The following is a 14,930-nucleotide window of genomic DNA, read 5'->3' on the forward strand; positions in this document are numbered from 1 at the left end:
AAATACCTTTTTATTATTTATGCCTAAAAAGAAATAGTATGGGAACAATTTTTTTAAAAATATAATAGTGAAACCCTTGAAGAGATCCAGCAGAAACCTGGCAGAGTTAATGTTCTCTAAAAGTTCTACCATTCAGTCTATATTCATCCAATTTACCAATAAAAAAATAAAAATGAAGGAGGTGTTTTGATGCTTCCCCGTTATTTCTGAATCAAATCTTGAAATGGATAAAATTGAATCAGTTTGCCCTGAACTATTGAAGTGCAATTGAATCATGGCCTCTTTGTATCCTGAATTTCCTATCTGAATTAAATCAGGGCTGATTCACTCAGGCTTAAGATATATAAATGCACCCCATATATGTGTAGCAAGTTGGCTGCCTGTCAATCAAAAGCCTAGGTGCTTTTTCTATATATATAAAAAAGATTAAGGTTCTTTGGCTAGAAGATCTTTTAGATCTTTTGGGATTTTTGAGTCCTCTTTGATATAGTCCTGGATAGGAACTTCCTACTTGGTAGCCCGGTGGAATAGAGAAAGATATGGAATCATGCATAGCATTTCTGATTTTAATCATTGCTTTGTTTTTATTTACTTTGGATCTGCCATTCTTTTCTAAATACTCAAGGTAATAACAAAACTGCTAAGCTTGTAAGCCGCCCTGAGTCTTCGGAGAAGGGCGGGATATAAATGTAATAAAAAAAAAAAAAAAAAAAAAAAAAAAAAATATAAATACAAGCAAGCAAGCAAACAAAAACTGTAGAAAAGTAGAAATATAAACTACAACTAAATTAAAATGTTTCACTCCCTCCCTTTCGAACCTCCTACTGGACTTTTCCATTACGGGACTGCCTTATCTGGACTTGTTGGACTTATGTATAGATACTCCAGCACGGACTTGCTCGCCCTCAGGGGTGCCCCCCTCTCCTGGGTGCGTCCCGCCTTTTTTGCCACTCCCAGTCTCAATGAAGGGCCCAATTATTGGGACCCTGAGAGATGGCCGGGTAAGGTCAGGGGCTCTCGATTCAAATTTAATAGGAGGCCCCTGGTTAATTTTTTAGTTAAATTTTTTAGGGGGTTAGGGAGAGGGGTGGGGGGTAATGGTTGTTTGACTATGGGGGGTGGCCATACAACCATGGTGCAGGCCAGGCCTGGGTCCGACTGCGTTCGGGGGGAGCGGGGTGTGGTTACATCTGGGGCTCTGGAGCGGGTCGTGGGATTATCGATTCCCACGACACTGGGGTATGGCAGCAGGCGTATGGACAGAGGGCCGTATCGTTACCGGGAGGGCCGTCCCCGCTGTTTACAAGCGGTGAGGCGCTCCGACCCTCTGTTTCTTCCCCGAGGTGCCGGGAGCGAGGATGTGCAGCCTCCTGAGCTCCGGCTGGTTTACCTGAATGCCAGGTCCGTGGTTAACAAGGCTCCCCTTGTGCGGGATTTGGTGGAGGGTGAGCATGCGGACCTGGCTTGTATCACCGAAACCTGGTTGGGCCCAGAGGGTGGGGTCCCTTTGGTTGATCTTTGCCCACCAGGTTTCCGAGCGTTACACCGGCCTCGGGCTCAAGGTAGGGGCGGGGGAGTGGCGGTAGTTATCAGGGAGACCTTATGTCCGCGGGAGACCACCGTCCCTCAGATAGTCGGGTGTGAGTCTCTCTTTTTGAGGTTTGGTTCGGGGGCGCAGTTGGGCTTGCTGCTGGTGTACGTTTCGCCTAGTCACACAGCGTCAGCCCTGCCTGAGCTACTCGATGTCCTCTCCGGCTTGGTGATTGAGTTCCCCAAACTTTTAGTTTTGGGTGACTTCAATCTACCATCCCTGGGAGGGTCATCTGAGTTAGCTCGGGAGTTCATGGCTTCCATGACGGCCATGGACCTGACGCAGGTAATTTCTGAACCAACTCATGAGGGAGGCCACACCCTGGACCTAGTTTTTTTATCTGGACGATGGTTGGATGATCTTGGTGGGGGCTCTCCATTTATTATGCCCCTGTCATGGACCGATCATCACCTCCTGCGGCTGGTCTTCCGTTTTACCACCCCCCGCCGTGGGGATGCGGAACCAATTAGATGGTACCGCCCCAGGCGCTTAATGGACCCTGACGGGTTCCAGGCAGCGCTGGGATCCCCACCTGCCTCCGTCGCTCACAACTCGGCGGATGCCTTAGTGGAAGCCTGGGAAAGGGCAGCCACTGAGGCACTGGACCGAGTTGTACCCTTGCGGCCCCTTATCCGGTGCAGATCCCAACGAGCTCCATGGTTTTCCGCGGAGCTCCGGGAGATGAAGCGTCGGAAACGGGGCCTAGAGAGCTGCTGGAGGTCCAGCCGATCCGAATCCGACCGGTTGCGGTTAAGAACCTATATTAGGTCTTATCTCGCAGCGATGAGGGCGGCGAGGTGTAATTACTTCTCCGCCCTCATCGCGTCCGCAGATAATCGCCCGGCCGCCCTGTTTAGGGTGACTCGCTCACTTCTTAATCAGGAGGTGAGGGGGGATCCCTTGCAGGGTCGTGCCGAGGAGTTTGGTCAGCATCTGTCGGATAAAATCGCTCGGATTCGGACTGGTCTGGACTCCAGCTGGGCAGAGTCTGACGATCAGGACACGGGCGGTCTTGTCAATGTTATCTGGGAGGAGTTTGATTCTGTGACCCCTGATGAAGTGGACAGGATTATGGGGAGGCTGAGCTCCACCACATGTTTATTGGACCCGTGCCCTTCCTGGCTGGTTTATGCAGCTAGGGAGAGGACACGAGGCTGGTTCCAGGCGGTGATATCTGCTTCTTTGAGTGAGGGTAATTTCCCCACCGTCTTGAAGGAGGCGGTGGTGAGACCCCTCCTCAAGAAGCCAGCCTTGGACCCAGCTGTGTTGAACAACTTTCGTCCAGTCTCCAACCTTCGCTTTCTTGCGAAGGTTGTTGAGAGTGTGGTGGCGCATCAGCTCCCTCTGGTCCTGGATGAAGCGGATTATCTGGATCCGTACCAATCGGGTTTCAGGCCCGGGTACAGCACGGAGACGGCATTGGTCGCTCTGGTGAATGATCTCTGGAGGGCTCGGGATAGGGGATGTTCCTCTGTCCTAGTCTTATTAGACCTCTCAGCGGCTTTCGATACCATCGACCATGGTATCCTGCTGCGGCGTCTCAGGGGATTGGGAGTGGGAGGCACGGTTCTTCGGTGGTTCTCCTCCTATCTCCTGGGACGTTCGCAGTCGGTGTTGGCAGGGGGGCAGAGATCGGCCCCTAGGTCTCTCATTTGTGGAGTTCCTCAGGGGTCGGTTCTCTCGCCTCTCCTGTTCAACATCTACATGAAACCGCTGGGTGAGATCATTCGTGGTTTTGGAGTTGGGTATCATCAATATGCTGATGATACCCAACTTTTTATTTCGACCCCAAACCACCCCAATGATGCCCTCGCTGTGATGTCCCGTTGCCTGGAGGCGGTTCGGGTCTGGATGGGGAGGAACAGACTTCAACTCAACCCTGACAAGACTGAGTGGCTGTACATTCCGGCATCCCGGGACATTCAAAATGTTCCATCTCTTTTTATGGGGGGTGAGTCTTTACCCCCCGTGGATAGGGCGCGCAACTTGGGAGTCCTCCTAGATTCGCGGCTTACCTTAGAAGATCATATAGTAGCCGTGACCAGGGGGGCTTTCGCTCAGGTTCGCCTGGTGCGTCAGTTGCGGCCCTATCTAGACCGGGAGGCCTTGTGTACAGTCACTCATGCGCTCGTGACCTCTCGTCTTGACTACTGCAATGCTCTCTACATGGGGCTTCCCTTGAAGACCACTCGGAGGCTCCAACTGGTACAGAATGCGGCCGCGAGAGTTGTCTTGGGAGTTTTCTGGTACTCCCATGTTACACCTTTGCTCCGCAAGCTGCATTGGTTACCAGTTGTCTTCCGGGTGAGGTTCAAGGTCTTAGTGATGGTTTTTAAGTCCTTACATGGCATGGGTCCGGAATACCTCGGGGACCACCTGCTGCCGGCGTCAACTCCCCTCCGCCCTGTGCGTTCCCACAGAGAGGGCCTCCTCAGGGTGCCTCCGGTCAGAGAATGCCGGCTGGTGGCCCCCAGGGGGAGGGCCTTCTCTGTGGGCACCCCGGCTCTGTGGAATCAACTGCCGGTTGAGCTCCGGATGGCACCGGATCTCCGCTCCTTCCGGCGCGGGTTAAAGACCCACTTATTCGAACAAGCTGGCCTGGCCTGATGGGGAGTTAATTTAGGGTTTTAAATATTTGTATATTTTATTGTTTTATTTTGGGCATTAATTTAATTCTATTTTAACTTTTGTATTTTTGTATTTTTATTATATGCCCTGTTCACCGCCCTGAGTCCTTCGGGAGAAGGGCGGTATAAAAATTTAATAATAATAATAATAATAATAATAATAATAATAATAATAATAATAATAATAATAAAAGTCTTGTGAAATAATTATGTCTTTATAAATGATCTAAATATCAACATTGAAAAACATTCTAAATTTTCAGTATTGAAAAATATCAACATGAGGGTCATTATCATTACTTGAGGGAATGCATTATATAGCTTGGCAGTAATGCAGGAGAAAGCCTTGTCTCTTGTGCCAAAAATGTGGACCTTAACCAAAGAGGCATCTTTAAAATGACTTCTGCTATAGATCTTAAAAGCCAGACAGATTCATAATGGAAGAAATAATTCCTTTAGATAGTCATTTAAAGCTTTAAGGCTAGTATCAAAGCCATTTTCTATTTTTTATTTTATTTATTATTTATTTACTTATTTATATATTTATTTATTTTCATTTTCGTTTTTATTTTTATATTGTTTTTTAAACTTTTTAACTATTTTTCAAAAATTTAATATTTTTAATTTTAAATTATTTTATTTTTTATTTTCTTGTCTGTGTTGTCTGCATCTCAAACTGAAGCACAAATGGTTCCTGTAGTCTACATTTTTTATGGAAACTGCAGACTACAGGAACCATTTGCACTTCAGTTTGAGATGCAGACAACACAAACTCATCCCAACAGCCTGTGCCTGTTTTCAACAGCCAAGGGACACAGAGCAGAAAACATCCTGCAGAAAGCACAGCTCCATAGCACAGTCCTTTTAGCAGTTCCAGGAAGGCTCCACACCCATTTGCACTACTCAGATGACCTTGAGGACACAGACAACAAGTGGCCTTAACAACTCTAAAAGAATGCAAACGACCAGCTGTCTGCAAGGAATATAAATCCTTCCATTCCCCACTATCTAGTCAGAGCTGAAGAAGTTTCTTGGATGAGAAGTGAAATGTCTTCAAAGAAAAACAACTAAGTCCAGTTGTCCCTTGAAAAAGCACCTTTGGGACAATGAAATCATTGGATTTGTCACCTTCTTAAGCATTCCATAGCACCAGAGAAGGTGCAAGCAGTGGTGGGATTCAGCCAGTTTGCACCAGTCCGGCAGAACCGGTAGCTAATTTTGTGTTGCCCAGGCCCAGAATGGACTTCCGGAAGTGGCATCCATACAGAGAACCAGTTGTTCACATATTTGAATCCCAACACTGAGTGCAAGTAACCACAATGATGCCTCTTCCATTTCATTATCATTTCTAGCTATCCCTTTCCAAGCTCTATTTGCTATAATTTTCATAAGACCTTCTCAGTTTGGAACCAAACAGAAAATTGATGTTATTTTGATGCTTTCTCTAATTCCCCAAATCCATATATGATACTATGTTGAGTTCCAACCTGGAAGCGGAGTGATCATAGCATCTCTTCTCAAAGGGAGCAAGTCTCTGTAAAAAGACCATGGTTAACTTGTATGTTCCTTTATAGTGTTTGACACTTTTGCTTAAACAGGGTATTAACAGCCTTAGTATGAAAGACTGAATTTTGAAGACATCTTTATGTGTCAACATCACCTTGCAAAATCCTAGAAGAATGGAGGTCACTAGAGCAATAGTCTGTTGATGAGGAAGATGTCTGTGCAATAAGTGTTGTGCATAGATTTGCTATTCTGCACTTTGTCCAGTTCTTAGAGAGCAAAGTATCTTCATAGGGACAAGGTTTATCTTCCCAGTCTCCCAATAATTGCCTACTTCATGTGGTCTGCAATTATTGCAACACCTTCTGAGAATGTGAGACACCATTTAGAAACTTCATCTTTCCAGACAGTTGTGATCTCGTGAAGTTGAACCACCTATCATGAACACCAGTACACAGAGGCACTTGGTATTTAATATTAAAGCTAACTTTCAACTCTTGCTTTTAAAGTAAAATTATTATAATTGGCCTTACACTTAGTTGGGCAGGAAAAAGAAAAAGAAATGTGAGAACCCTTCCCCCCCCCTTCTGTACAAGCAATGCAATAGACTCTAAATTGGTTATTACTTGAACTTATAAAGTTGCATGATTCACAACAGGGCAAGGATGTGGAAAAGTGCCTACTCGCTAATGCCCAGGAACAGGAAGGGAAAAAAAAATAGCAAGTGGAGTTTGCACATAATGCATCTTACACCAAATGTCACAGCAGCATTTGAAAAGTGCGCAATACTAGCAGGTGTCAGTATAGAGGAGGTGTTTTCTCCTAAAATGTTGATGGAGTGGGACGCAATTATTCATATGGGAAGATGCAATTTATTTTTGTACATTTGTGTTCTGCTTGATGTGGAGCCTAACCACAGCCTCCTCTCAATCTCTTAGCCAACACTATACTTCTTCCCAAACATAAGCTTTTTATTTGGTACTTTTTTTCCTGTAGTAATAAGTGATACTATAATGGGAAATAGGCGTAACCTTGAGGAACAGGAGGGAGAACCGCAACCAGGACAATGGTAAGATACAAGAAATATGAGTTTGGAGCAGAAATGCAACTTGAGAAAGTGTTTTAGCTTGACTCTCCCTAGTTATCATAAGGGTAAGTGGGGGGGCACATTCAGATTTGCAATAATCTGATATTGTAACCTTACGATAAAAGTAGTATTAGAATTCATAAATTTGGTTTCTTAGTCTGATCTAACTCAAAAGGCTGACAGATATTGATAGATTCCATGCCATCTGTTCCACAAAGTTGCTCCTAGTGGCAGATCATACAGTTTTGCTCTAATAAATATTTCTAACAAGTGGTGCAAAAGATCAGAAGGCTCACCAGATAAGAATACATCTAAACAATAGCTCCTGATAGAATTGAAATGACATTCACCCTTGTCAGCTATTACATATTCAGCATGGTAGTCTGCAAGTAGAAAATCTTTATCCTTACTGGATTCTGACTGTGGAGATGCTTGCAGAGTTCTAGTGAAAGCTAATAAGCATGACATGTGCAGACTCCCTACAGATTATTGAATTGAGCATATGACTGTAAGAATAAAGTCATTTCAGTGATGATAAGGAGTAGGACCAGTGGTGGGATTCAAATATGTGAACAACCGATTCTCTTTATGGATGCCGCTTCCGGAGGTCCGTTCTGGGCCTGAGCAACAAAAAATTAGCTACCGGTTCTGCCAAACTGGTACGAATGGGCTGAATTCCACCACTGAGCAGGACTTTATGAATGACTGAACAAGGCCATGGCCTTCCCGTAATTTCATATATAAAATACGTCTAATCCAGGCTTCCCTGAACAAGTAACTTCTAGCTACATTGGGTCTTGATGATAATTTTCCAGGTAACATGTTTCCTCTCTATGTCAACTGGCAACCTTGGGAATTAGAATCCAAGCTAGCTGGAGGTACCAGGTGAGGAAGGGTTGCCCTAAACTAATATAAAAGGAGTAGACATTGACTGGAGAACAATTTTCAGCTACCCTGTAACAAGAAAATGAAATGACTGTGCTGTGTTTACATGTGTTCCCTGTGAAAAGGCAGCTAATAGGCCCAATAACTTCTTCACCTTTGCTGCTATTTTGAACAAATAATTATGAAAGGTCAGTGTTTGGTCAAATGAAATGCCAAGTTGTACAGAACTAAGATTGTTTCTCACTCTTGGGCAATTTTAAACCAGTATTTAATTCCCATCTACCAACAGCATTGTTAGTGATGAAATGTACTCCTAGCTCTTGTTTTAACTACCAGCACTGCTACCAGCACTGCTAATAATTAATATCAGCTATGTTTTCTAAGTCAGAAAAAGGTCAGCAAACAACTAGAGGGAAAAACCTGTTCTCTGATTGGTAGTACAATGCATTTAATAATCTTCCAGAAGTATCTTAAAATTTACAACTCCAAATTAGTTTTGTTGGTTTCCCTAACCAGTAATGCAATCTTGGAATCTGTTTTTATATCTATTAGGCAAGTCAGGTTTATTGGATACAACAGTGTCATATTATTGGGTCTAGGTCAATTAACCAGGGCCATAAAAGTGCTGTTGGAACCCCTTCAGGTGGATGGGGCCAAGGCATCTTGCTCTGTCTTACCTCTAACACATGCCCCCCCTGTTTAGCAGCCTGGTCAGCTTCTCTGCTTGTGCCTCTGTTATATAAGGGGCCTCCTGGTCACCCCTCTTATAGTAAGAAGGAACAATGGCACCAGCCCTAGAGTGTCTCAGAGGAGCTGGGTGCAGAGCAGTGCTTTCCAACAGAGAGGTGTGTGGGTAGAGACAAAGGTGACCAGGCACTAGGTGGGTTTGGTGGCAGATCTCCTCAAGCACCTGTGCAGGAGAGAGAAGAGGCAACTGGAGCAGCTTTTAAATAGTAATTGGGCTTGCAAGGCAAAGGACATGACCACCTGGGCTTGGACAATGTTGCCAACTTCCTTTGCAACCATGTTCCTCCAAGCACCTGGCACATGCAGAAGCTGAGGGCAGGCATTCATTGAAGAGCCCATTTTTTTCCTCCCCTTCTTCTGTGAGCTCCACTCTGTACATGGACCTTCTGCTCTGTCCCCCACCTCCCTGGCACCTGAGGTCGCTGCCATTCAATGGGAAGACAGAGGTCCATTCCTCAGTGTGCAGATTGGCTAGTGGTTAGTTGTCGTACACCATGAATTGCCCAGGGGTAAGTATCTCTGGGTGAGGGGTCCATGGCCATGCAGTGGGGAAAGGATGGGAGACCAGTGGTGGGGAGGAGCACTGATAGAGGTTCAGCTGAGAATGAATGCCTGCGGTAGGTTGGCTGCAATGGAAGGTGAAGTGGGCGGGGTAATGCGATCAAGGTCAATTGTTCCATTCTACATTTTATTTGCTCCTAGAATTGTCTTACAGTATTTAGCTTCGTGCAACAATTTTAATGCTGCAGAACAGTAGTACTAACATATATAAAGAAATCAAAGTAGAAAAAGGTACTTGAAAGTAGGTAGATTAATTCCTAGTATGTTTTCCACACATAGAGGAATTATGAAAGAGAATGAAAGTACTCTAAGTTATAGACAGCACTGCAAATATTTCAGGGACAATTTAATAACAATGTAATTCTTCTGGAAAAATAAGAAAAGTTGCAGGCTGCTAAGGAAACTGAGGATCTCACAGATCTTATGCTGCTTGATACATTGAGGGATTGGGAGACATGCTGATGGGGAAACTTGAGTTCCAGTATTTTTTTTTAGGCTGATATGTGCTCTACAAAAATGATATTAAATTTAGTGGCCATATTTTATATAGTTCAAGAATGAATTTTCACTGAAGTCATGGGATTTTTCCTTGTTTTCCTTTCTCCTTTGAACTTTCCTCATGTGCCTAGAAATCTGTTCAAAAAGCCCCAGAAAATATTTTAAAATGCAGGAGAAAAATAACAGAGAATTCCATTTTCTTGCTATATTCTATTTCTTTAGATATAGCTGAATGCTATCTTTTGATCCTGAGGTTATCCTAATGACAGGAAAAGGTAAAGGCAACAGAGAGGTTGCCAACAAAGGCCAAACAACAGATCTAAATCAACATTTCTTGCTGTTCAAAAAAATATACTTGCTATTCCGGAATTTCTTAAAAAAAAGGATCTTGAATGTAATCAAAAGTTCCTAAGAGGGCCATCATCTGCAAATTTACTTGACCCCGCTGGAGTCAATGGAATTATTTGTAAGTAATTATGTATAGAATTGCAGCCTTTAATCAATCCTTTCAAACTCCCAAGTTTAGAAGCTGGATTCAAAGGCAATTCATTTGAATCGCCAAATCAAACTGTGTTTCTGAATATAGATCAACATGTTGATTAAATTATCAAATTATATTAGATGTATATTAGATATTACTTTGACAATTAGATTTGAATCAGATCTTCAATTCGATTCAACCTGGTTAAATGATTCAGCTTGAAATGTCAAATGGAATATTTGTCCAAATTAACAAATTGAGTCAACTTAAGTTAAATCAATAATCCAAATCAAACTGAAAATTCAAATTACACTGAAACTGTTTGGTAGGTTCTTATTATTTTATACCACTATATTAGACTTTGCTGTTTTATGTTTATTTCTTTTTATTTCTTCAAGTTAAAGAAGTTCAGTTCATCCAGATGTCATGTTCCAGTTGTCTTCCACTTCTTAAAATAGCTTCTAATATATTATACAACTGACATCAAACATACTATTTTGTGATTCCTAAGCCTTTCACGAGGCTGTTGCTTGAATAACAGTATTATATTAATTTCTCAAGTGGTTCCTTCAAAGTTAACATGAATCTTTACTCTTAAAGTCTTCCAAATTTCTAGCACTTTCAGAAATGCCCAACTTCTGTGCTACTGGTAATTTCAAAAGTGATATGAGATCCCTTCCATTACTTCATAGTTTTCCATTTGTGATAAATGGTTCCATTAATATAGTAAAGGACCATTCTCACTGTACTTTTAAAATAAGTATTTAAAGTAAGGCTTTGTATATGTAGTCATAAAATGATTCGAATGCTTCAAAGTTTTAGCATATAGCAGATGCTCAATTTTTGGAAATCCCATTTTGCTCTCTTTCAAGTCAATGTTCCATTAACCAAATTTGACCCAATTCATCTGTTTAATTCTTTTTCTGGATCAGCTAAATGCTTCTTCACTTCATACTTACATCTCTACATCAAGGGGACTTAATGTAATGGCATTATGTCCAGAGATATACTGTGAGAAATAACACATCTAAATCTTTAGGCAGCTTTCTATTTTCTCTATTTCAATTTCTTTCCTATATGTGTGTGTTTTGTTGTTGTTTTTTTTAGCAATTTTCACATGTTGTAGTTCTTTTCTATAGGAAGAGGAATTAAGATGGAATTTTAGCATCATAAAAGATAAAAGGAAAGGAAATCTATGGAAATTTGAACAGTTTGTATATGCAAAAAAATTGATCTTCTTTAAACAGGAATATAGTATATAGTAGATAAAACTATGATCAATGTACTAGTTCAGAATTTTCTTCCAAGTGTGCTTTTGATGATCAATTTCACGATTTTTGTGGGTGTTTTTTTGCCTTAACCATTAAAATGGATTTGAACTAGACAGTTTTCAAATAAAGAATATGATTGATTTGTGCCATGTGCTAAGTCAATTACACATTTTCATTTTCTCTTGCTACTATTGATTGAAAGTCTTTACATCCCCAATCCCAATCCCTAATCCTGATCCTAAACTAAACCATTGGTAAGAAATATTATATAATACTGCATATTATGAACATTAAAAAAACAGGTTTATGAATCTTTTTATTTGTTTCATCTGCTAATGTACCATAGCCTGCCATCACCTACCAAAGAACGATATACAAAAATTAAAGCCAAACAGTTAGTTCAACTGATAATTCACATAATTGTTCGAGATTGAATTTTTTTTTCATGGCTTTACCACAAAAACCACCAGTAAAAAACAATCATCTGGTAGAAATTCCTTAACCACCCATGCCAAAGCTAATCAGATGGTAATTCAGAGAGTTTTTGTCTTATGTAAAGCTTTATAGGTGTTAACTAACTGTTCAAGCACTTTACGGATCCATTTAGAGTAGAGGTGTCAAACTCACAACGTCATGTGACATGTCTCAATGTGTTGTAACTTTTTTTCCATTGCTGGCAAAGGGGTGGGCACGGTTTCTCCATGATGCATCTGGCCCATGGGCCGGCAGTTTGACGCCTCTGATTTAGAGATAATGTGTATATTGGGGTCTTCAAACTTGGCCCTTTTATTACTTGTGGACTTCAACTCCCAGAATTCCTCAGCCAGCTCTCTAAGGAAGCAAGCTGGTTGAGGAATTCTGGGAGTTGAAGTCCACAAGTCATAAAAGGGCCAAGTTTGAAGACCCCTGGTGTATATTGTGATAGAAACAAGAACCACATGTAAAAAATGAATAGAGTATTAATTTCAGTACAAAATGTTTTTAATATACTTGTTACACATTATTGCCAGGTGTACATTTTTTTTGTATTTTTCCCATGGATAATCATTTTTATATGTGGGTTTGAATTGTATTCATATTTCCTTAACATGCTTCTTAATGAATTTCTTTACCTTAAAATTCTAGTGCAAAATTTGGAAAAGGGAGGCTATTAAAATATGCTTCTGTTTATGTACTACCTGCTAAAATCAATTTGAGAGTTGTAAGGTTTCTTTTGAATGCAGGTCGTATTTAACAAACATTGGTCAGAAAGTCACTAATGGTATCATCTGAGATATAATAATAATAATAATAATAATAATAATAATAATAATAATAATAATAATAATAATAATAATAATAATAATAATAATAATAATAATAATAATAATAATAATAATAAAGTTGGAAGTGACCTTGGAGGTTATCTACTTCAACCCCCTGCTCAGGCAGTAAACCCTATACCATTTCAGACAAATGGCTGTCCAGTCTCTTAAAAACTTCCAGTGTTGGAGCATTCACAACTTCTGGAGGCAGGTTGTTCCACTGATTAATTGTTCTAACTGTCAGAAAATTTCTCCTTAATTCTAGGTTGCTTCTCTCTTTGGTTAGCTTCTTGTCCTGCCTTCAGGTGCTTTGGAGAATAGCTTGACTCCCTCTTCTTTGCGGCAGCCCCTGAGATATTGGAACACTGCTATCATGTCACCCCTTGTCCTTCTCTTCATTAGACTAGACCTACCCAATTCCAGCAACGGTTCCTTATATATTTTTGCCTCCAGTCCCCTGATCATGTTTGTTGCTCTTCTCTGTACTCTTTCTAGAGTCTCAACATCTTTTTTACATTGTGGTGACCAAAACTGGATGCAGTATTCCAAGTGTGGCCTTGTGAACAACTCTTGGTGTATATATTTTCTTTGGACTTTTCTATATGTATGGTCAATGACCAACATCTTAGCTTATTATAGCTCTTCTGAAGCAAGGAATCCTTTCAGAATCTGTTGCCCACAATGTTTGTATACAAGAGAACAAACCGTGCAGAGACACTTGTAAAAGGGATGGACAGATTCATCATTTTTATTGACTGTCAGATGGCAACGATACAACTTGCAATAAATGATGCAGGACGCTTTAATACACTATAAATTTTTGTTAGAAAGTTACAATATTTTATTATGATTTTATTGTAATATGTCTTGAAGTCCTTTGTGGCTGAACCTCCCTGTCCACAAACCTCAGTGTTCCTTCATTTATCTTTATCATTCATTTTCAGTTGTGAAATAAAAAGTTACTACCTCTTTTTCAATCTGTATTTTCTATCTTCACTCTGCTTTAATTTTTATATGATAGATAGAAATTTATCAGCAGATTATAGAAACCTATAGCCTTCTTTTCTTTGTAGGTGATGCTTGCTTTGATATCACAGAATCAGAGATATGACAGGAAGCATTAAGGCCACTGCAACTACAAACCCCTGCTTCATACATGAATCAAATATAAATGGCTCCAGAGAGATAGCTTTCTAATATCTATCTGAATGAAACTTGGCTTTTTAAAGTTTATATTTATTAAGAATTTTCATATAATATAAGAGGAATTAAAAGAAAAAAAATAGAAAAGAAAAACAAAAAAGAAAACTAAAGTTAGGAAATGTACACATGACTTCTGACCTTCTTTTTAACAGAAAATTACAATCTTATTGTTTTTATTCCTTTAAATATTTAACAAATCCCGTCACTACCCCCCATTTAGCTGGCATCTGAAGTGGCACTGCAGAAGACCATTGTGTTTCAAGGAGTATAGTGACATATTTTTATTGCTCCATAATATTAAGAAAATTTTAAGAGTTTAGAGTTCATTCTGAGCTATGTTTAATCGTCTTGTGTTTACCCTTGCTTGGTGAATAAGCTTTTCTCAGAGTTCTTTCCCATCACAAGATTCTGTCAGTTTGCATAATAAACAAATTCCTCCATCCAGTCAAAATCTTGCAGTCTTGTTATTATGAAAGCAGGGTCAAAACACTTTGGTACCAACAACAACAACAACAACAACAACAACAACAACAATAATAATAATAAACCCTAGTGTTACCAATAGAAGAGTATGTATATAGCTCAGGATTGAATTGCAGATTCATTTATGCTCTCTAAGTGTAGTTGTTTCATGAAAACCTTTTATCACCCAGCTAGGTAATATGTTCAGTACTAAAAGGAGTGGGGTTTGCTCTCTGTTTATATATGGTACCTTGCCCTGTCACTATTGTTGGGGTATTGCTTTCTCCTTGTAGTTCCTTGATTAGGCTATTGTTTACCCTTCAATTTTTTTTATCTGATGATAGCCCTCCAAAACATCTTAAGTAAATCTTAAGTTAGTGACAAAATTAGTGGACCAAGTGACAAAATTAGTGGACCAAAGAAATGCTGTGGAAATAACTTACTTGGACTTCAGTAAAGCACTTGATAAAGTAGACCATAACCTACTACTTGATAAGATAGAAAAATGTGTGTTAGACAGCATCACTACCAGATGGAGTCATAACTGTCTGATCAACTGCACTCAATGTGTAGTCCTCAATAGAACGGGATCTACATGGAGGAAAGTATGTAGTGGGATACCCCAAAAGCTCTGTTTTAGGCCCAGTACTCTTCAACATCTTCATCAATGATTAGGATGATGGGATAGATGGGGAACTCATTAAATTTGC

The sequence above is a fragment of the Vipera berus genome (genome assembly GCF_964194415.1).
Source record: "Vipera berus genome assembly, chromosome: 1".
NCBI lineage: Eukaryota > Metazoa > Chordata > Lepidosauria > Squamata > Viperidae > Vipera > Vipera berus.